Below are 24,118 nucleotides of genomic sequence, written 5' to 3' on the forward strand. Positions count from 1 at the left end.
TTAGAAAATCCATTCTTGAGGCGCCTGGGTAATTCAGGCTGGTAAATGTGCAACTTTGGTTTGGGTCATGGTCTTGTGATTCCTGCATTCATGCCCCACACTGGATCCATGCTGATACTATGGAGCTTGCTTTTCTTTCCCTCCCTCTCTACCCCTCCTCTGCTCATATTCTCCCTCTCAAAAATAAATAAATGAATCACTTTTCTTTAAAGAATACTCATTCTTAATAATAAATTGTAACATTAAAATTTACTTTTCTCAAGGGTTAGAAGTTTAAATTGTGTCACAAGGGAAAAAAGGCAAAAACACAAATAACTGTTTGCTTATCCCCATCGAGCTCTGAGATGGAACACCAAGCTGGTCTACCTTTAATAATGTATCATGCAGTGAAATATCCACACACTGAATCTTTATATCATTTACTGCCTTGTAAAACTGTAAGTGCCCTCTTAAAGTCAGTATATTCTGACACTTTGCTACCCAAAGATCTCATGCTGAAATCCACAGGAGTTAGGCATTAAAAATTGAAAGCAGAATGCAGTTCTTTCAAATTGGATAATTGGAAGCTAGTGAAACATCTCAAATATGGGTACAATAACAAGTAGGCTGCTGGCAAAACACGAGTAATCTGGGTACTGTATTTAAATTTTTAACTGACCCTTTGGCAGACTGAATCAGGAAAAACTAACCTTCAAAGAAATAAGAGCTTTGTTTTGCCAGTCTCTCGCAGTTGAAAGGCTATCAACAATCTGCTCTACCAACATTACCTTAAAAAACAAAATATTTTAAGAGGCTCATAAGAACAATACCCTTTTATGCTCTTTACAGTAATCCACATGGTTTAGGGTGCCCGTTAAAGGCATCAAGTGTCCTCAAACTTCCTATAAATTACACTGTAACACTATAGTCATAGTTGGAGTGCCTAATGACATCAGGAGAACTAATGATACTTCTGTAAAATGTCATTTATTCTTTCCCATGAAGAAACCAATTCTAGAACTCACTCTCTATAGACAAATTGCTATGTTTCAAGATCAGAGATAGCTCTGATGTCCTATCCAGTAACTCTCTTGTTTCCTGGCTAATGCTTAAGTATTCTAGTTAGAACATCAGTCTTTCAGTGTTGCTTGTGTTGAAATATAAATAGCCTTGGAGGAAATATGCTTAGTTGGGAGATAGAGATGTTTAGGATAAACATGAACATACTAGATAGACTCCAGGATAGAACAGTGAGAATGTTCTATCTATTTGGCCCAACACATAATTTTTCTAATGTATGTGTTAAACAACATAAATTCATCAAAAGTAATATCTAACAGTTAAGACCTTGCAGGTCTAGGTGACACTTTGAGCAAGCATGGTTATGAAAAGTAAATGATATTAGATATGTATAAACTAGTTAAACTTAAAGACCACCCTGTTGTACCACATCACTTTAGAAATAATTGTATTATTTGACAATGATGGAGGCCCTGAGAAAGTAACGAAAATATGTTAACAAGCATTTAGCTGTGTTCAAACAGGTATTTATAAGAATTGGGGTTTCCTTTTGAAGAAGTTTTATTTTTATGTTTTAATATTGTTTTTGAGAGAGAGAGAGAATGAGCAGGAGAGGGGCAGAGAGATGGAGAGAGAATCCCAATAAGGCTCCATGGTGTCAGCAGAGAGCCAGACTCAGGGATTTATCCCATGAACCGTGAGATCATGACCTGGACCAAAATAGTCTGAAGCTCAACCACCTGAGTCACTCAGGTGCTCCTGAAAGACTTTTAGAATATAAAAAAAATCTTTTCATTTCAAAAGCTTTAGTTACGATCTATCCAGATGACTTTCTAGGTTCCTGGGAGTGGGAAGATTGCTCATTAATGCAAATGATAGTTTCATAAATGTAGTTTTAAAATATTAACAATTAATAAATGAACATATTGTCTAGAATAAAGGAAAGTTGAAACACAAGGGACTTTGGGAAAAAATCAAATCTGGCAACATTTTAAATAGATATGTATAAATTTGTTAAAATTCATACATATTACATGTCATGTTTTTAGCATCTCCAAAAAAAGAAGTCACATTAAATATTGTCTATAAGTATTTATTTTCATGAAATGTCTTACCCGTAGATCTGATTTATGTTGCTAAATTTGCTGGTAGATGGAAATAATGATATTTGTGGAAGAAGTGAAATCTCTAAGACTCTGAAGTAGTTTGTTTCATTGAGTATCATCCAAGGGTTAAAGAAAATACCTCAGGACAAGATTGAGTAGTCCCGATCTGGGAAACAGACTCCACCTTCAAGTCGTACACCCTGACCTAGCCATTACCTTGTTTCTCTCTTACAAGGCAACTGTCCTGTCATATTCACCCCACATTCTCCCTGCAACTCACTTGCTTTGGACTTCTATCCTATGGTTCTAGTGAACCATAATGTGGGTTCCTATTTGCCCTGGGTGTGAAAGTCATTGACCACTCACTCTGTCTTCCTGTAACTGAACTCTCAGCAGTAATGTGCACAGTTCTGGGACACCTAGGGGGCTGAGTTGGTTAAGCATCCAACCCTTAATTTTGGCTCAGGTCATGATCTCACCATTCCCGAAATCGAGAGCCCTGTGTTGGGCTCTGTGCTGTCAGCTTGGGATCCTCTCTCTCTCTCAATAAATAAATAAATGTTAAAAAAAAAAAAAAACTGCACAGTTCCCTCTTTCCACTTAATTGAAATAACGACTTCTTTCATTCTGTGATGCTGCATTCTGAAGGGATTTTCTCTGCTCCACTACCCTTCTCTTTTAGTCTCCTTTGCAGACTTCTTGTTCTCTGTTTGGCCTCACTGGGTCTAAAAGCCATTTACATGGTATTTGTTTCTCAGATATCTGTCTAAGCATGCCCTCCCTAAATGATAGCTGCCCAACTGACATTGTCCTCGAGATCTAATAGGCATTTAAACATCTTTCTGATGTCAGAACTCTTCAGCTTACCTTGAACTATTTGAATTCTATTTTTCTGTTGTTTCTCTTCCTCTTCCAAATCATTCTCCACCCAACAGCCAGAGTGCTTCTTTAAGAATAAAATTCGGATCACTCTTCTTGCTTACATGAACCTGTCACTTCCTTCCCATCACATTAAAATGGAGTGTGAGCTCATTGGCTTAGTGCCCACTGCACTTTGCGACTTAATTCTTGGATCTTCCTTTCTCCCTCCTGGAGCCCCTCTGCTCTTCTTACGCCTTCTTGATCAGACCAACATTACTTAGACCTCAGAGCCCAGGCACTATTTCTTCTGCATGACACACAGTTTTCCCGAGATCTTTCAACAGTGGCTTTTTAAGCATTAAGATCTCACCTGAATTGGCAGTTCTTCAAAGAAAGTTTTAATTATCACCAAATTTAAGTTAGATCCTTGCCTCAGTTTTTTTCTTAAATGTTCCTACTTTATTTCTTTACTGTTATCTGGAATTTTCTTTTGATTTATTTGAATTTTGTTTATTTTCTATCCTCCCACATTCTGATAAAAGCATCATGAAAGCAGGGGCCTCATTCAATACCATTTCTACCACTAAAGTCACAGATCCCTTTACAGTCTCTGATAATAGCAGACACTAAATAAACATTTTCTGAATGAATGGATGAATGAACGCTGTTGAATAGGCAGATTCTGCTTATGAGTACACTGAAGCCAAAAGACACTACTTTAGACATTTATATTTCTTTTGTTTTCATTAAACTCAAAAAATTTGGCATTAGCCCCTGTTGGCCAAGAGACAATTTTTGTTCTTGTGTTTCTGTTTTATTTTACTTGCATAATATTACATAAAATAAAAATTATTATGCTACTGGATTTATTTAAGTATTCCCATTTATTCTGCCATTATCCAATTATGCACTTCAATAAGCTAGTTTACAATTACTGTTTTTATATTTGTCCTAGCAGAAATGTGCTCAGCCCATGCACATTAACACTGATATTTTATCATCTCCTCGCTGAAACTTTTATGTGTATATTTTCTTTAGAACTTCTGCAGTGGTCTACTCCACACAGCACTGGTAAAAATGTGTTACTTTACCACTGATAGGAGGAAAGTGCTTATAAATCAGACGGGTTTGTTTTGAATGGGCATACACAATCATTATCGCCTTCCAAAGGAGCGAGAGACTGTGGGAGAATGGGGAATTGACTCGATTTGATTTCTTCAAATCTGTGACACCGGTACGTTCCATAGCGTTGCTGGCAGAGAAAGTGCAATTCATCTACTTCCTGTTAGCCTCCGTTTCCTCTGTGCAGTCAAAGCCTCTTTCATCTTTGTTTTCCACAGCTTGTACTTACACACCTGGCCGTCTCTCCACGCAATCCTGTCTCATCCTCCTCCCACAGACGTGGCGATGCACCCCACACTTATTAACTGGTATTCCTAACTCGAAGCTGCCTTGTTCTTTAACAAATATGTCTTGAGTGTCCTATCAAAAGTCCCTCAAAACCCTCTCTGTAGTACTTCCAGAGTGCTCAGTGACCTTCCTTCTCCAGGGCAGCAGCCTGAACAGCAGTCAAGTTTCTTTAGAAGGGAGGCCTTCCTAGAAAAAAATGAGGTCATGGACCTCTGTCTAAACCCCTGAATCTGAATCTAAATTTTAATAAGTGCCTCCAGTGATTTGGATGTACATTAAGGTCTGAGACACACGGCTGTGTAACATCCCCATGGATAAACCCTCCAATAGATTCTCCGGAATTAAATTATTAAGTGTGCTGGCTTTTTCTGCCTCTCTGAACATTCCTCCTGAGACCTCATGAGTCTACTTATTTTCTACCAACAGCGAACTGTTTGTAATTCTCTACCCCTCGAAAGCACGTCTGTGTTTCCATATTTTTGCTTATAGATAAATCAGTGCTATATTATGGTAAAAAGTGTGGGTTCTGGTTTTGGAGAGAACTGTGTCTAATTCTCAGCAAAGCATATTAATATTTGAGCATTCTTGAGAAAATTACTCAACTTCTCTGAACGGCTGTGTTTTTTTTTTCTATCTTAAAGTGAGAATAATTGTAGTACTTACTGGTAGAGTCATGGAGAGGGCTAATAACGCATAAGATATCCAGGCCTGGCATCTGGCAAATAGTAAGCACACTATAGATGTAGGTAACACAATGACCTTCAGGAAGACTGCCCTCTTCAGTCTTTGTGACTGAAAACTAGTTGGGTCAACATCCTCCCATTAACACTCCCACCTTCACTTGAATTAGGTATATTTTGTTCACAAATCCTTCATAACTTGTATACCTAAATTATTCTCTTGTTATTGTCAATACAGGAAACTTCCCCGTTTGTTAAGATTTTAAGCTCAGAAAGTGCTGTAATTCATCTGGGTAGCATCTATTCCAAAGAAGTTACTTAAAAAGTGACTGAATAAAAAGAAGAATGAAAGTGTTGACAATGATTACAGAAACTGCCTTGGATACCCATCCTTACGGTCATGTCTCCCAGAAGAGTCACCGTCTCGGGTGGAACAGCACAGTACCTACTTCCAAGGATATGCTTCCTGGCCTCGGCTTCATCCTAGGGACACGGTTCTGGCCAGGGAGTCCGCTTTCCACAGCAGCAGATCTTTCTCATACTTTCCTTCCTGCCATCAGTACAGACCAAAGATTGCATCCATGTCGTGACCACAAGGGAACTGTGAGATGGGGCGCCCGGGTGGCTCAGTCAGGTAAGCATCCAAACTTTGATTTTGGCTCATGTCATCATTTCACGGTTCGTTGGATTGAGCCCTGCGTGGGACTTGGAGCTTTCTTGGGATTCTCTCTTTCTTACTCACTCTCTCTCCCTCCTCCCTTGCACTCACTCTGTGTCTCACAATAAATAAGTAAACATTAAAAAAAAGCAAGGAATCTGTGAGAATGTGAGGATCCTGTCAAAGACAATTGAGCAGACGAAAGATTCTGAGGCACAATGTAAAGTCACATGGCCAGTTCTAGAATGCCAATATACAGGCTTCCTGGAAGGTGAGGAGGAGACATGTTTTCGATTAAACCATTATATTTGGACTCTAAATGCAACTAAATATATTTACACATACATAAGCAACATCTTAAGTACTTTAAAGTTTATAAAAATGTGTATATTTGATGAATTTTCTGTATATACCTATGATGGAATAAAAACTCAAATACAGGGGCACTGCGTGGCTCAGTAGGTTAAGCTTCCGACTTCAGCTCAGATCATGAGCTGGCAGTTCGTGGGTTTGAGCCCTGCGCCGGGCTCTGTGCTGACAGTTTGGAGCATGGAGTCCGCTTCGGATTCTTTGTCTCCCTTTTTCTGCCCCTCCCCCTCTGTCTCTGTTTCTCAAAAATAAATAAACATTAAAAATTTTTTAAAAGCTCAAATATAGCACAAGTTAAGTGCTTATTTAGATACAAAGAAAATTCCGGTTCTTTAAGAATGTTTATTTGAGAGGTGCCTGGGTGACTCAGTCAGGCAAGTGTCCGACTTCAGCTCAGGTCATGATCTCAGAGTTCGTGGATCAGAGCCCCATGTCTGGCTCTGTGCTGACAGCTCAGAGCCTGGAGCCTGCTTCGGATTCTGTGTACCCCGCCGTGCCTTACCCCCACTTGTACTCTGTCTCTGTCTCTCAAAAATGAATAAATGGTAAAAAAAAATAATAAAAAGAAGTATGTTTTGTTTGCTAGATGATGCTAGTAAGATAGTTCTCCAATTACATTTACCTTTGTTTCTTTGTTGTTTCTAAAGTACATCTTTCCTTTTGTTGATTTGATGTTTTGAGGGAGGGAAGGCTATTTAACATCTCAAATATTAAATAGCTAGAAGCAATCCATAATATCCTAAAATTGTATGCAAGCGATGGTGTGTCTAGATATTTTTTGGTGGAGAGTTTCTAGAGCTTCCAGTGGCTTCTCAACATCACATAAGAATAATCCCACTTAGAGGGAGAGGTTATCACTTCAGTACTCCACTGCTCAGTGTTACATTCACTTCTCAGATATAAAATGGCTAACTGAACTACATCAGGGCCACAAAACATAATTCATGGAGCTTTACAACTTGTTCTTTAATCTCCAGTTTCTAAAATATTCGTATTTTTTTAAAAGAGAGAGAAAACTGGCAAACCTAGCTTCTGTTGCAGTCTCTTAATTTATACATATATACATCCCAAACTTACTTTGCTGATTCCACACTCATTCATCTAAATTTAGACAGCAGTCATGAAAGCTGCAATTTTCCTTCGAAAATTACAAATCTGTAACGATATTTGTATCTGCACCTACTCTCTGCCTATTTTGGCAGTGTTCAAAAATAGTCGGCCGGCCGGAGAGCAGGTGTTCGCTGTGGCATGTTTCATGACTGCCTTCCGGTGCAAAACAAGACTCTAGCAGCATGTGCAACCTGCGCCCAGGTGCGCGGGGACAAGCGCTTCTCCTGAGCCCAGTTCTGTGAAGCAAACGACATTCCTGTGAATCGGTAGCACCGCCAGAAGAGCCTCTGACTCTTTGTGATTTTGATAGACCAGGAAGGCCATAATTTCGCGTGTTTCTTGGCAGAGGATGAAATTTACAGTCAGTACCCTTCACCGTGAGATTTTTCTCTTTCATGTTGCTTTCATTTCCCAGTCTTCTGTTTCTGCGTGTTTCAGGGGAAGGGTATGTGAACACCTGCGGTGTTCAACCAACACGGTCTTAAAGCCATGCGGAAGATTTAACCCCATCTTTCACGAGACTGGAAGCTCCTGGAAGGCAAGGCCTGTGACTCACTGAGATCATCTATTCATTAAGTGTGTTGTATTAAACCCAGCAATAAAATATACTGAAAAACTGTTTCTGACATGAAATAGTACATCTGTGGAAGCACATCTAGAGCTTGAGATGGTGAGGGTGAGGGCACCACACTAGAAGAAAATAACATGGTGAGAAAACACCTAGTTCCTCCGTAAGGTGTTTAATGGGGAGAAACCATGCTCGGAAAAGCCCGGAGACTGGCCGTGGAGAACAAGGACCAACGTGATTCTCTAAAATCAAAATTCTGATCATCAAAGCAATAAATATAATGTTGTAACTATTTGATGATAGAATATGCAAAGTGTATTAAAATATAAGACAAATATGAACATGTGTGTGTCAGATAATAAGCTCTTGCAACAAGTAACTGAGAATCAGATTCAAATCAGCTTTGAAAATATGGAATTCATTAATTTTCATATACGAGGATATATAGTGCTAGAGAGAGGATTAGGTTTTATCAGTTCAGTGGCTTAATGAAGTCATTGAGGATCGAGACTTATTGTTCTCTGTACTCACCTCATTGACTTCATCCTAATCCAGGCCCATGCTTGTTGAGGGATGGCCAACAGAAGCATCCAGAAATGCATGAACTCCTATTTGTGGACACAAGAAGAGATAGAGAGGCCTGCTCACAAGAAATGAAGAAAAGTTTTCCCCAAATATTCAGAAGATTTCCAGAAGATTCTTTGATCAGCCTGGGTCATTTGTTTTATCCCAATAAAACCCAAATAAGGAAAGTTAGTCCGGGGGTTGCTTTCTTTGTTTTGCCTAGTTTTGCTTTCCCAGGGACACTCACCTCTGGACTATTACTGAGTTTATGGTCGGTTCCCTGAGGTAAACAAGCTGCTGCTGAAGTCACGTGAGGCACTGGGGTGTGGATGCATGAATGGGGACACCATCTGGGGAGAAAGTTTCAAAATAGTAGACAGAATAAAAGATGTGCAGAGTGAAGAGAAAAGTTCTCCCGGTGAAGTACTTAACTGCAGAAAGCAAAAGGCTGTAGGTGTGAAAGGAGAAACTCACAAGTAGCAGATGAGCGCCGCCCCCCAGAACCAAACAGTAGGTTTTATAAGCATCCTGTCCACAGAGGATTTAAAAACAGCAAAAATGTTTACAAAAACAAAATAAAACAAAAAGGCACCAACGACACCTGTCGATAAAGCCCAAGAAAGAACAGGGCTGTTGCTGAATGGGCTATGGAGGATTAGCCTTCCGCCCACGGGCAGGAGTGGGGTCTATGTGACGGCACCCAGAATAGCCCCAGCTGCCTATTTGCAGTCCTGCGCCGTCCAAACCTGCCTTGTGTTCCAATAATGCACAGACAGAATCTGAAGACAAAGCTTCCTGCAGCCAGATTCAGAATGATAGGGAAGGGATCCTAGAGGATCAGGATCCAGCGAAAAAACCTGGGATTTGGGGCATAGTGTTGGCCAAGCAGAGCTAATTCTGCCTAATCTGATTTTACAGATGTTCCCATGCTCAGTCCTATTTCCGCATATGCTCATCCAGCTGCGTTTTTGGCAGATTCATTTTTCGATCTTTTGGTTTTGCAACTTTGGTGAATCACAGCTCTGCACTCCCCCATATAACCACACACCATGTCATATTTTGTAATTTTGACTCGTTATATTTTAATGATAAATGCTAATTTTTTTAGAGAGGCATCTTAAAGAAACAGAGGCTTTAAACATCAGGTCTTTAACATTCATTTGTACCACAAACCGTGCCCCCAACTCTCTCTCTCCCCAAAGAATTCACTTGTTTATAACCTCGCTATATTTAAGCAACACTTGCTTGCGCTCCTACTCACTATCAAATAGATAGGTGTTATAAATTTTATAGCAGTGCTCCTAAACCTGACATTGCAATATGCGAGGTACCCTCATAGTTCTCTACTTTATATATTATTTTTATGGTGAGAATTAAAGCTTTTATGAGGCTATAATTTTTGACATTACCATCGCTTCCTGGGAACTCAATGTTATCCTATTCTACAAAGAACTAAACAGAAGAAAGAACACATTTCCAAGGTCAAGTGAATCTTTTGAGTCTGGAAGGGAGAGACTCTCAGCAAAAAACACCTGTGTGTTTGGTTGCAAATGCATTTACTACATTAAAAAAAAAAAGAAACATAGGCCTGAGTTTAAATAACGCAAGTTACTTTTATTTACATATTTATAAAAAGTTCTGAAAGTTAAATGCAATATTTGTATTTGAAATCTCATAACATGTCTGATTACTATAAACAAAACCAAAATGTTTTTTTAATATGAATTATATAAACCCTGTGAAAGAAAGTTTCTGAAGAATCATTAAGCCCTTAAAATAAAATAGTACATATCAATTGAAAAGTAGCATTATTTCATACAAAAAATATTTCATACAAAAAAATATATAGTGTAATATGCCTTGAGGATGCACACTGGAAATTTCAAAAGGGATCTGTAGGAACCTGTCCTAGATGATCTTGAAATACAATAAAAAAAACAATGGAAGCCAACTCCTCCACAATGGAGGAAATCTTTGGCAACTTCAAAAAATATGGATTATGAAAATATTGATGGAAGATAGAGTAAGGACATATTTAAAGTTACTCTGTTCTATATTATTGACGGACCCATTCACTAGGAAACTGCTTAAGATTCATCTTGTGATTTGCTACAACGTGGATGGAACTAGAATGTATTATGCTAAGGGAAATAAGCTAGTCAGATAAAGACAGATATATGGTTTCACTCATATGTGGAATGTAAGAAAAAAAACAAATGAACACAGGGGGAAGGAAGGAAAAATAAGATGAAAAGAAAGGAGGCAAACCATAAGACTTTTAAATATAGAAAACAAACTGAGAATTGCTGGAAGGTGGGTGGGGGATGGGCTAGATGGGCGATGGGCATTAAGGAGGGTACTTGTTGGGATGAGTGAGCATGGAGTGTCATATTGAAATACCCAAGTTTTCAATATCTCCTGAAAAACCAGAGACTGCCAGGGAGACCGAATCACAATTGCAAAAGCAAAGGGCAGTTTTATTATGGGCTTATAAGCACGGGCTCACAAACTCCAACAACACACTAGATCCACATGGAGAGTAAGCCCTGAACATGGCGGTGTAGGGGCTTTTTAAGGAACGGGGCAATACAGGAAATGGCGACACAGTGATAGCGATCCATTCCCCACCCCCTATCAATACTGACAGTAACTTTAATCATACATGGATACTTCTAGTGGGAGCCAGTCACAAGATTTAAAGTATTGACCAATCAGAGTGGGCCCATGACCCTCACATAGGGTGGGGCTAGGACCCTCACATAGGGCGTGACTAGTCTTACCCTCCATCTTTAGGCCCGCCTCCATAAATGTTAATGGTGTTAGCTGGCCTTCAAGGTCAGAGGGGGAAGCCTGAATCAGACATGAGTTCTTACAATATGTAAGTGATGAATTACTAAATTCTACTCCTGAAACCATTATTACACTATATATTAACCCACTTGGATTTAGCAAATGAAAAAAATAAATAAAAATAAAATAAAATAAATGTATCTCATAAAGCATTGTGGTAAAAGGGAAGTAAAATAGCTTTCCTTTTAGTTTTCAAGAGCAGATTAATTTATCTGACATCAGATTTTCTCATGTTAAAAATTATTTTTAAAATGCTTACCTTACAGTATTCTATTGGATATTGGATTAGATCTTATTTTTTCCACTATTTTTTTCTTACAAAATCACATAGCACAAAGTTCACCATGTTAAACATTTTAAAGTATATAATTCACAGGTTTCTAGAATATTCACAATGTTATGCAATCTTCACCACTAATTCCAGAACATTTCTTTCACCCCACAGAGAATCTCCACACCTTCCAATACTTCTCTCCCCACATCTCTAGGCAACTGCTAATCTGCTTTCTGTATCTGTGGATTTGCATATTCTGGGGATTTCAAATGGATGGAATTATACAAAACAGTAGCTTTGGGGGTCTGGCTTCTGTATTTAGCATAATGTATTCAAAGGCCACCCATTGTGTGGCATACATCAGTAACTCATTCCTTTGCAAGGATGTATACTTTTTCATCCTATGGGTATACCACATTTAGTTTTTCTGTTCATCAGTAGATGAACATATGGGTCATTTCAACTTTTTAGTTACTGAATAATTCCACTACAAACATTCATAGACAAGTTTTTGTGTGAATATATACAATTAGATACTTTTTTTTAAGCCTCAGAGTGCCTGGGGTGGCTCAGTCAGTTAAGTGTCCGACTCTTGATCTCAGCTCAGGTCTTGATCTCAGGGTTGTGGGTCTAAGCCCTGTGTTGGGCTCTGCAGTGGATGTGAAGCCCACATTAGAAAAAAAAAAAAAAGGAACCTAATAGTATCTGATAGTACCTTCATTTCTCTTTCCTTATCCCTAAAAACACTCCATGATAAATTAACACTCAACTCCTGTGTAACAAATGTCAGAAATCATCATCCCCTATTCACATCCTTCACCTGCAGGACAAAGCAAGTCAACCTATATGTGTCTGTATGTCAGAATCTCCAAGCTTCGAAAGCATTCCTATCTAAAAGCAGTTGTAATGCTTTTCTGCCATTTACTTTCCTCAAGTCTATGGTTTTTAACTGTGTACAGTGTAGACATTAGAAAAGTACACTTATAAGTTTTGTACAGGGTGGCAAAGGAGAGGTCAACATGTTCACGAGAGCAATAGATTGATTAGAAGTCAAGTGTGCTAAGTGGAATGACAGCTCTCGGGGCCACAGGCACCAGAGGAAGGCGGTTCTGATTTGGAATGCGGGTAGCAGAGTAAGAGAACCCAGGGAAATCGCCCCCTCGGGCTTTCACAAATAGTCATGAGAGCACTTTTAAGAGCTAACTCCTTACGTGGTCCGGAGTGGGCAATAATCATCACAGACTGTACATGAAAGAAAATGTAACCCCACTTTGAAAAAAATAGCCTAAGGACCCCCGGACACGATGTTACATAACTATTTTCAAGTTTCTGTACTTGTGTCATGAGTTGGCTGCAAAATATATGAGGCCTGAAATGTCATCATTTTTTATTCGTTTCCTTTTCCTTAATCCTTTACTAATTAGAATTAGTGAAATATGGGTCTACACTGTACACTTCTTTTCACAGAGAAAAAAATTATTCCAATACCTTTATATGTTTCTCTGTAATACTTTCAAATTCTTCACTCTTCTTCCTTTAAAATCTTGGAGGTCCCTGCTGTGTTTTGGAGTTGAATAGCAAGCAGATACTTTCACCTTATGCTTATCCGTTAGATTACTTCATTAACTCATTCATTCATTTACTCCACAATTTTTGAGCATCGTGCACATGTAAGACTGTGTGTGCATGTGTGTGTGTGTGTGTGTGTTTGCAGGAAAACGATGGAAAGGAAGCAGGTGTTCACACTTAGATTCATTTATGATTTCCCCCAGCTTGCTTGCTTTCTCTGTGGGACACTCTGTCAGTACTCCAGTATACAAGGATGCCACGACAAGTGATCTGAACAATCTCCTGAGTGGATGGATTCAGCCCTATCCTTCCACATGAAGTGTTAAGCGTTGCCTAATCCATACTAATCCCCCCTTCACAGCTGGGCCATCTCCAGAACCGTTCTTGCTCCTAAACACTGAAATCCACTGGCTGATTTGCTTTTGTTTCCTTCCCTCTGTTTGTGTCCACTTTTCTTTTGTTATGTCCCTTTCTACCTGTATGTATCAATTCGCAACCCAGGACCCTTTGCTTACTGATCTGTTATATTTGAATTTGAAGTATGGTATCAAATAGCATTTTCCTTATTAAAAAAAAAAAACTTGTGAGAATCTTATCCACTGGTCTAAATAAATGTGTCACCAAGAAACTGAAATGAGAATCATGTTTCCTTTGCCATCAGTGGTAAAATAAACAGTAAATTAACCTCCCTTTATCTGCTCATATCTTTGACCTCTCACATTAAACCACTTGCCACCTGTGTAAATTGCAGTGGAGTTATGAACTCATTTTCATGAGCTCTAAGTATTTGTGAACTTCACCAAAGAGTAGTACCCCATTTTGTACATTTTGATTACAGGCATTTTTGATTGTCCTTAGGCTCTAGGCCTTTAAAAAATCTATTTATTTGTTTGCTTACATATGTATGTATTTATGTATTATTTTTAGACATAAGGTTACACACCCTCTAGATATCTTGCTACCTAGTTGCACCCTGTGCTTGGTCCAGGACCCTAGAGGTCCACTCACCTTACATGGCTGGCTTAATAGGCTACAGCTTTCTATTCCCTGGACCAATGCTCCTCTCTACTGGCACAGATAAGAACAAATCTGTTGCTTTTTCATGTAACTTAGAGACTAAGGAATATGCAGTAGTTTAATGAAAAATATTTCCAACCAAACCCCTCATTTTTTTTGGCCTGCTCCCATTTTAATTTGAGAAACCAGGGTCCTGTGTTTTAGATGGTTTGGTTTCAACCTTCTTTGTTTCTTCAAAAGCGTTCAAAAAATTGGACTCTTGCTTTAGTACAGTATATGTAGTTAAGATCTATTCAATACATTTCTTAGTTCTGTATCCATATTGTTTTGTGCAGAAACTATAAACTCTTTGCATAGAAGTTATTCCTTGTCAACATGAAACATAGATCTGCAGATAAAATTCAATTAGCAGTACAGCTGAAAACATTTTCTATACATTTGCATATAATCACACTCATAGGAAAATATATACGTTTAATCATGTGCTTCAGAGCACATTATATTGATAAAATATGTTGCCATGTTTGTTTTCCACTCAAAAACTTAAGGAAAATGCTAACAGTGCTCATATCCCTATAATATTTGAGGAAAACCACACACTGTTTAGCAATAATTGAAGTTAGTTTATTCATTTTTAATTGTTTCATCCATCTAACAAACATTACCTAATTCATCTGGCAATTCTGAAAAAACTGGGAACGAGGTGGAATATAATGATGAATGAGACAGATACCCCTGTCTAGAGAATCTTAAAATCTGGCGGAAAACAGGATAATGAAAAATAAACTAGTGGAAGATTATAATGCACTGTGGTTTCCTAAGAAGTGTGTACATGATGATATGGAATCTTAGAGGGGAATGATAATCATGAGTCATTCAGCAGCAAGCTGGAGCATCAAAAGCGGGAAGTCTTCTAAAATGTACATCATGGTCCTTGAAGGACAAACATAAATTGTCAGGCTACAAAAATTGCCCAAATGAGTACACATACTTGAGGGAAGAGGCCACGATGAATACTTTGGGACAGCACATTTAAAAAGAAAGTTCTAATAGAAATAGAAGAAATAAGCATATAGTGTTATCCACGTAAAGAAAGAATTTCAAAAAGGTAGAAGTAGTTAACAGGGTCACATGATACTAAGAATTCAAATAAAATAACACTGAAAAATGTCCAGTGATTAGTTTCAATGTCCTTAGTCATTAGTGACCAGTCTTTCGGTAGAGTGGTTGCTATATGATCAGATTGAGGTGGGTTTTCTGGGAATTGAGGTTACAACAACATACGTGAGACCCTGGAATGGCATTCCTCGCCCTGAAAGAAAATACGTAAAATATTCCAAATGAATTCAGAATGTCTTCCCTTCTGTCTCCCAGGTTCTGGTGAATGCTAGAGTTTCCCATTTTACAGCTAAAATGAGTTGGAAGTTAAAACTGGCATTGATATCACACTCACCCAAGGCGAACACTGGAATGAACACATCCTACTCCATGTGGAGAACAGATGCTTACAAACGGAATCTTCAGGGAAACTAGTAGAGTACAGGAAAGGACAAAGAAAATCAAAGTTTGAATTTCTGGGTTCTTAGAAACAGTATTCCAATTAACTTTTTTTGATGCAAGCCTATTTTTTATGGCTAAACGATTTCCTTTTGTAGATATTCTTAGTCTACTCTAGACCTCTGGGTACTTTACATATCCAAATTTATATAAATTAAGTTTAGTCACATGCTTAAATTAGGCTGAGATAAGTTGTCTTATAAATAAAGCTCTTTACCATTAGCTTTAATTGTTTTCTTAGTGTCTGTCCTCAGTCAAGAGAAGGTGACAACTTCATTTCTTGGTCTGGATTTCTCCAAACAAGGTCTTTCGGTTCCACAAAATTATCTATGAGGAGAGAATTCTTTTTCATTGCTTCCTGCCCAAGTGCAATATTCTGCTGTCTTATTCCGCTTAATACCAATAGCCCCTCACCAATTCAGGCATCTCAAGGAGAGGTCTTCCAAGCTCAAAAGAGTTGATGTTTAGCAAACACAAACAGGGTAAACCCTGTGGCCACTTGCACATAATAAATCCTTGCCACTAGAGGAATTGTTTGGGAACCCTGAAAGCTTCTTTATTATACAGACAGGTCCTTATCACCTTAATGCACCAAGTGCTTAATACAGTATCTGGCATTTTACAGGCATCGATAAATGTTTCAACAAATTAATGTATAAGCTAAGGAAGGATTGCCGATAATTTTTGAAGCAGTGCTGTTTACAGACTTGAAAATTGTGATTCTACTCACTAATTTGCTTTAATCATGACTCAGTACTTATATTTTTGAAACATAAAACATTTATCCTTAGTACATTCTTCCTATGATGCATAACTGTTTATCATTGAAGGTCAAATTCCTAACCGTTTCTGAAAAGGGTGAAAGTCTTCAAAGTTTGATGTCCATGATCACTTTGGTCTGTATTTTTTCATGAATCTTCTGTACAAAAAGTCTCACTCATTCCCACTCTCAAATTGAAATTGCATAACCTGTTAAAGCTTCATTTAGTTTATGGGTTCAGTGTCTGTGCAGTGGTTTGAATGTCGGCTCGCCCTTAGAATATTTTTTTTTCCTCCTGCATCAGTGTTGTCTCTCTTGATTGTCACTGAGGATTGCATCTGTTTAACTTCCTTTCTGTTCAGCAAAAATCACTTCTGTTCTGAGCGATAGCCCAAAGCCAGGGTCTGATTCTTGAAGCAGGTAGTTAGCTTTGTTATGCTTCAATCAGCTCAAAGGTGTGTGGCCTTGCACTTGCCAATGAGGGTGCAGAGTGGAAAGAAAAAGCACTTGCCCTTGTGAGCACTCTCTGGCTCTTTTGAAGATGAGGGCAGAGCTGAGGTCTCTTTGAAATCATGGAGTTCTTCTTTAGTCTCAGGTTGTTAAGGGGAAATCATGTAAGAGAGCACAGGTGAGGCATTTTGCAGCTTCTCACGGTTTTGAAAGTTATGTTAACTTCCTTAAAAACCAAGATGAATTTCTTAGTTCATTCTGAGTGAACAATTATTGTTGTTCTCACAGGACCCTCTCCTCATGTGTAATTAGGAGGAAGCCAGAACATTCTAGACAAGTCCTTGCCTTCTCAAGGATTAAGAGCCAAAACAGTACTAAGCAACACAAAATCTTGCATCTTGCTTATATTTTTTAAATTTCTAGCCAGTTTACTAAAATAAAGACACCTGGAGCACATGGATGGCTCAATGGGTTAAGAGTCTGACTTCGCCTCAGTTCATGATCTCAGGGTTCTTGAGTTCAAGCCTCTCTTTGGTCGGGCTCATTACTGACCACTCAGAGCCTGGAGTCTGCTTCAGATTCTGTGTGTCCTCTCTCTCTGCCCCTCCCCTACTGGTTTTCTCTCTCTCTCTCTCTCTCTCTCTCTCTCTCTCTCTCTCTCTCTCAAAAATAAATAAACATTAGACTATACTTTAAAATAAATACAATGGGGGCACCTGGGTGGCTCAGTCAAGTAAGCGTCCAGCTTCGGCTCAGGTCATGATCTCACAGTTCGTGGGTTTGAGCCCCCCATGGGGCTCTGTGCTGACAGCTAGCTCAGAGCCTGGAGCCTGCTTCAGATTCTGTGTCTCCCTCTCTCTCTGACCCTCCCCTGCTCATGCTGTCTCCCTCAGTCTCTCAAAAATAAATAAAAAACTTAAAAAAATTAAAAATAAAATAAATACAGCTAAAAGCAAGAAAGACCAAAAACACAATGTAAATACACTTCAAGTATTTTCTATGGAGATGCACTCTATATTGAAGACAGATCTCATTTTGATTTAACACCAGATTTAAGAGTCTACTTGGCCAAATCCAATGCCAGACAACAGCACATACTGAGATATCAGTGGTGCTTGAATTTCTGCCATTAGACTTGATCCCACACGGAGCCTGTTGAGCCATAATTTCCGCTTGAACCCATGGCTGTATCACATTCTCTCTTTCATCACCACATTCTCCCAATGGTCATATTTTTACATGATTTTCCTTGTCTGCTTTCACCAAATGCCTTCATGTACACAGAGGTACTTAATCAATGCTTCAGCATGATAATGATTTATGTTGTTGTGGTCATTTTTTTTTCAGCCTTAATGACCACTAGCAGGTAAAACTAAATCAATAAGTACTTAGCATCTGTGGAAACAGAAGGTATTTGTCTGCTAATCAGTGTGGTTTTCAGGTGCTTTATATTTCAGCAAACTACATGGTAACAAAGGTTACTACTACTTTGGCTTGATTTATGTTATGTCAAAAAAACCCGCTAATTTTAGAAAATCTCTCTGTTGTCCTAAAGGCCGTGATCTATGAGGATTGAGAAGTTTAAATATCATATTTCCTTCCTTCTTCTGCAAGCTAATCATTTTATATTTCCTCTGTAACTGCTCTAGATCACACCCTGGCCGGCGATGGTGATAGCTCTTTCTACTATGTCAGTATTCTCTGTTAATAGCCCATTAGAGCAAAGCAGTTAAGAGTTCAACTAGGTAGGACATCAATCCTACAAGCGACCAGCACTGTGTTAAAGGTGCGAGGCACTTGTCAGTCAAACTGGTGTTCATATAGCAAGATGTTTAGCTACATCACACTTTGATAGCAGTGGCTCCCCATTCTGTCTATATTGTAATATAGAAATTATTTTTCTGGGTGATTAAAATTTCTTCAAAATGTATAAAACATTTTGTACTTGCCAATCGGAATTTCATGCATCCACATGCCCTTGGAGAACCTAAATTAAGAAAGATTTAATTTTTAAGAATGACTTCTTAAAAAAAATTTTTATGTCTTTATTTTATTTTGAGAGAGAGAGAGACAGAGATTGAGCTGGAGAGGGGCAGAGAGAGCAGGAGACACAGAATGTGAAGTAGGTTCCAGGCTCTGAGCTGTCAGCACAGAGCCCAACGCGGGGCTCAAACTCACGGACCGTGAGAGCATGACCTGAGCCGAATGAGCCACCCCGGTGCCCTACCTGGATTTACTAACAAGATCCTGGGTTATGCTAATTCTGTTGGTCCAAGGGCCAAACTGACAACAAGGGAAATCACGGCATGAACCAGTGACCAAACACAGTTAAACCCTAAAATTCTGATCCACAAAATGCAAATAGATCTTGTATTAAGACCTTTAAATTATCCATTTACCTCTTCTGATGTGCACATTTCTTTAGCTGGATCATAAGTAATAATGCCGCTTCTACAATGTTGACATCGAAGACCCTGTAGGTGTTTTGTTCTCGGACAAGTGCTTGTTATTGCTCGAGTTGTGTACTATTCTTTTATATTTATCTTTCCTTATTCTACAAGGGAATACAATTTAAAAGAATACAGATAATTCAGGATAAGACTGAAAATTGGAATAGTAAGTCTAGAGGGTAGCAATAGAAAGAAATGTGTTGTTTATTTTATTTAAGTTTCTAGGCCATATGTCAATAAATTAATTTTGATTCTCATTGTTTCACACATACTTTTAGATAGAATTATGGCATTTCACCTATTTGGCTGTTATTAGAAATGGAAAGAGCAGGGGTGCCTGGGTGGCTCAGTCGGTTAAGTGTCCGGCTTCGGCTCAGGTCATGATCTCACAGTTTGTGGGTTCAACACCCACACTGGGCTCTATGTTGACAGCTCAGAGCCTGGAGCCTGCTTTGGATTCTGTGTCTCCCTCTCTCTCTGACCCTCCCCTGCTCATGCTGCCTCTCTCTGTCTCTCAAAAACAAATAAAAAACATTTAAATAAAATGGAAAGAGCATGTATAATATAATACAATTACATTTCAAGTTGGAATCCTTACTGAAAGTCAGTACAATACTCATTATTCCTAGAATTTTCAACCATGGAAGGAGCTAAGAATTAAAAGAGAATGCAGCCAGAAACCTCTGGTTGAAATTTCACTTGTAAAATTTTTAGAAGAGTAATTTACATTACATGTTTTTTGTCCTTATGCACTGAATAGAAATAATAACTGTTTGATCTATCCGACACTATTGTCAATGGAATTATTGTAATGCAGGTGACCTTTTCTATACAATAAAAATATAAGTGTATGAATGTATGTACATATGTAAAACTGTTTAGCCTAATTTTATAAAATTCTGAAATATAGATTGAAGTAACATTGCTAATGAAATATATAAGATATAATTCATTGAATAATTAATTAAATCTACATATTTTAGGTATATTCATAGCTATTTAAAAGAAGGTTTTGTTTATATCTATTTAAGGTGGTCTTTTTACACTTTATTTCTTAAAAAAAAGGAAAAAGAAAAATTTCATGTGTATTCACAATTGTATTATGTCTTAAGATGTTTTGCCTCAAAATGGTTGCTAATAATTTATGTTAATTACTGCTTTAGAATGTTAATTACTAGCATTAGCTTCCTTCATAAAAATTAAGAAAAAATAAGTCTCAGAAGTAATAAATTACCAGGAACTGCAAATATGATCTTTAATTTAACTTACGGGTCTCCTGAGGGATTGTTCACCAAAAGCAGAGGGTTCGGGCGCCTGGGTGGCTCAGTTGGTTAAGCCTCCGACTTCAGCTCAGGTCATGATCTCACGTTCATGGGTTCGAGCCCCACGTCAGGCTCTGTGCTGACAGCTAGCTCAGAGCCTGGAGCCTGCTTCCTGTTCTGTGTCTCCTTCTCTCTCTGACCTCCCCCTCTCATGCTCTGTCTCTCTCTGTATCAAAAATAAATAAAACATTAAAAAAATTAAAAAAAAAAAAGCAGAGGGTTCTTTCAATGCTAAACATTTGTTTTGGGTGACAGGTCAATGGCTGTCACTTGTTGGGGCAGGTCTCACTGAACCTGTAGAGAACATGATTTCATATTGATTGAGCAGCTTTGGTCAAAATGACTTGAAAACTGTGGTCTTTTCGTTGAAAGTTCTTTTTGTGCCACTGTATAGACAAATGAGTGGATCTCCATCTAATTATTCTACCCAATCAGCTTATTCCAAAAAGAGGTGCAGAGAACTCCTGCATTGGAAAGGAGGTGACACAGTGGCACAGTTGAGAATGTCACATGGTGCTCTCTATGCATATGACTGGGCAAAACCACTTAATAGCTCCAAGCCCCAGTTTCTTTTCTGCAAAAACTGTGCCTCGATTAACATGTTATGATGTCCCTTTTAGCCCAGAGATTTTATATTAAAATTTTTAAAAAACCTTCTAAGAGTATGAAATAGCCCATTTTTTATAATGACCTATGCTAGCTATTTCAAAGTCATAGAGGTTATTCTTAGCACTAATAGTTGAATGCTCCTATTTGAGACATAGTTGTCTATTTTAAAATGCTCTCTACTCCTTGCTTCATCATTATTCATATCCCCTCTATAGTTTGAGGGTCAAAGATAATGTCTAAAGCTATTATTTTCCCCTAACCTCAAAGAAAATATGCCATATTCTCATTAAACATGAAGTAAATGGTTATAAAATCAAAGGTCGTAATACCAGTTTTCAAGGACAAATACCCTACTTTCATTTTCCTTTGAAAGTTACAGCTGTCATATTTGTCACAAACGATCTTTGTTTTGTTTTCTTTTGTTACTTTCATTAAAGTACATTATCTGTCACACTGTTTTCTTTGAATGTATTGTCACATGTATAAACAGATGAATCAAAATCTGTAAAATAAATTCTATAAGGGTTTACATATTAATCAACATGAAATTATTCAAGAAGGAAGTAAATAAAGACAAAAAAAAGCTATGGGATTTTTTTTACAGTATTTTCACACTAAAAGTATGTGATGCTATATGAAATATGTATCTAATATTAGCCAGTAGTGCTATGCAAAACAAGATAGCCAACAAAGTCTCAATAAAAATTCACCATAATAAAAATTAAATCAATATTTTAAAGGTTTTCTCTATAATGAAAAAGATAATCCACAAGACCACAATATGCATTATCGTGGGTGTAATATTACACCCATAACTGTAAATTATCCACACAGAGAGGCCTCAAAACTATGACAATAGCTAATCAAACCCTACCTTTCATAGTTCCAAAATTTATGTTTTACTTCAGCCAGGTGGAAGAATGTATCATAGTCCCCAAAATAGAATTCTTCAGTATTTATCTAATATTATTTATTTTGTTGTGTTAAAATATAAATATATACATTTATTTGAGCATATGAAAATACATGGCATTTCTCTTTTTTAGTGTTTATTTTGAGAGAGAGAGAGAGGGAGAGAGGGAGAGAACATGAGCATGCAAGTGGGGGAAGGACAGAGAGAGAGGGTGAGAGAAAATTGCAAGCAGGATCTGTGCTAAGCATGAAGCCTGACGTGGTCTTGAACCTACGACACCAAATCACAACCTGAGCCCATATCAAAAGTTGAACACTTCACCAAATGAGCCAGCCAGGTGCCCCCACAGTATTTCTTTTTTCAAAGTCAGGGAAAGTTCACACACTATGCTCAATATTATGTATGACTCTTTTTATCATATTCATTCAGTTACCTTTAAAAATGATTTGAAAACTATAACTTTTCAACAAGAGTCAAGATTAAGAATGTGTCCAATTTTTCAACTTTGTCATTTTTATGTGGTTTTACTTTAATTTCTATAATTATTATGTTTCTTTTCCTTTGTAAAGGTTCTATATTGTGGTATGGAAAAACAATAAAAATACTGATGACACACGTCTTCAACAGCACCATTTTATTAAGAGAAATACATTGTGGGGAGCAGCAAAGATTCAGCCACTTGGCCATTTGCTAGCCGGATTTGTCACTCCCTGAGGGGAGTTGCAAATAGGCAGGGAAGCGCCACTCCCTGTCAGGAGAAGCCAGAAGATCAAAGATCAACCGCCTGCAGGCAGGGTGGCATCAGCCCCTCAGGCGCTGTGCTAGAACACTTTAGTCTGGTTCCTCTTTTACTCCAGTCTTAATCCCTTGACCCTGTTTCCTAGCAACCGACCTAGGTCAGCTGCCTTGTTTTCCCGCCTTGAAACCTTTATAAGATAGGGTGTTTTCTCAATAAAGGAGAAGAGGCTTGAACGAAAGTGTGTGTTGTGTCTTTACTCTCTGTGCATCCCCCTTCCTGCCCTTTCTTTCCCTCTCTCAGGATAAAGAACCCACAAGGATTTTCCGCCCTGCTGGCCGGGGCGGAACACCACAATACATGATATTGTTTATCTCATTGGTAAATCATTAAACTATATATTGAATGAACCATAGAGATAAATAAATTTTCATATAAATTTTAACATTTATTCATTTTTGAGAGACAGAGCATCAGTGGGGGAGGGGTAGAGAGAGACAGACACACAGAATCTGAAGCAGGCTCCAGTTCTGAGCTGACAGCACAGAGCCCTAACCCGACTAGAACTCACGAATCACTATATCATGACCTGATCCGAAGTCGGATGCTTAACCAAATGAACCACTGAGGCACCCCAATAAATGTTTAATTCATAGTGAAAGTTGCTTCTTCAGGATTCCCCCCCACCCCACCATTCAAGGTACCATGTTTTTGGTAAGTTTCTCAGTGAAGAGAGGTCAAGCGACAGCACTTGAGTTATTGTGGAACCCACAGGGGGAAAAAGGTTGCTTCTTCCGTTTTTAGGAAGTCATAATTAAAAGTGGCTTTTGAATTGGGGCACCTGGCTGGCACAGTGGGTTGAGCGACCAAATCTTGATTTCAATTCAGGTCATAATCTCACATGGTTGGTGATATTGAGCCTCACATGTGTTCTGTGCTGACACCACACAGCCTGCTTGGGAGACTCCTTCTCCCTCTCTCTGCCCTTCGCCTGCTTGCATGCTAGCTCTCTCTCTCTTTTCCAAATAAATAAATAAATAAATAAACATTTAAAATGAATAAGTTTAAAAGTGATTCCAAGTTATGATGTGTTGACAATTCTGTTATTTATCTGATTGCTCTGGGATATCCCAAGATGCTTACCATAGGGATGCCATTTATATTCATGAGAACTTTGGCCCCTAAAACATTTAGCTTCTAACCACAAATATGTTAACAAGAATCCATTTTTACCTAGCAATATATTTTAATTTTTTAACTTTTATTTTAGAGAGAGAGAGCATGAG

The sequence above is a fragment of the Suricata suricatta genome, chromosome 14 (genome assembly GCF_006229205.1).
Source record: "Suricata suricatta isolate VVHF042 chromosome 14, meerkat_22Aug2017_6uvM2_HiC, whole genome shotgun sequence".
Lineage (NCBI taxonomy): Eukaryota > Metazoa > Chordata > Mammalia > Carnivora > Herpestidae > Suricata > Suricata suricatta.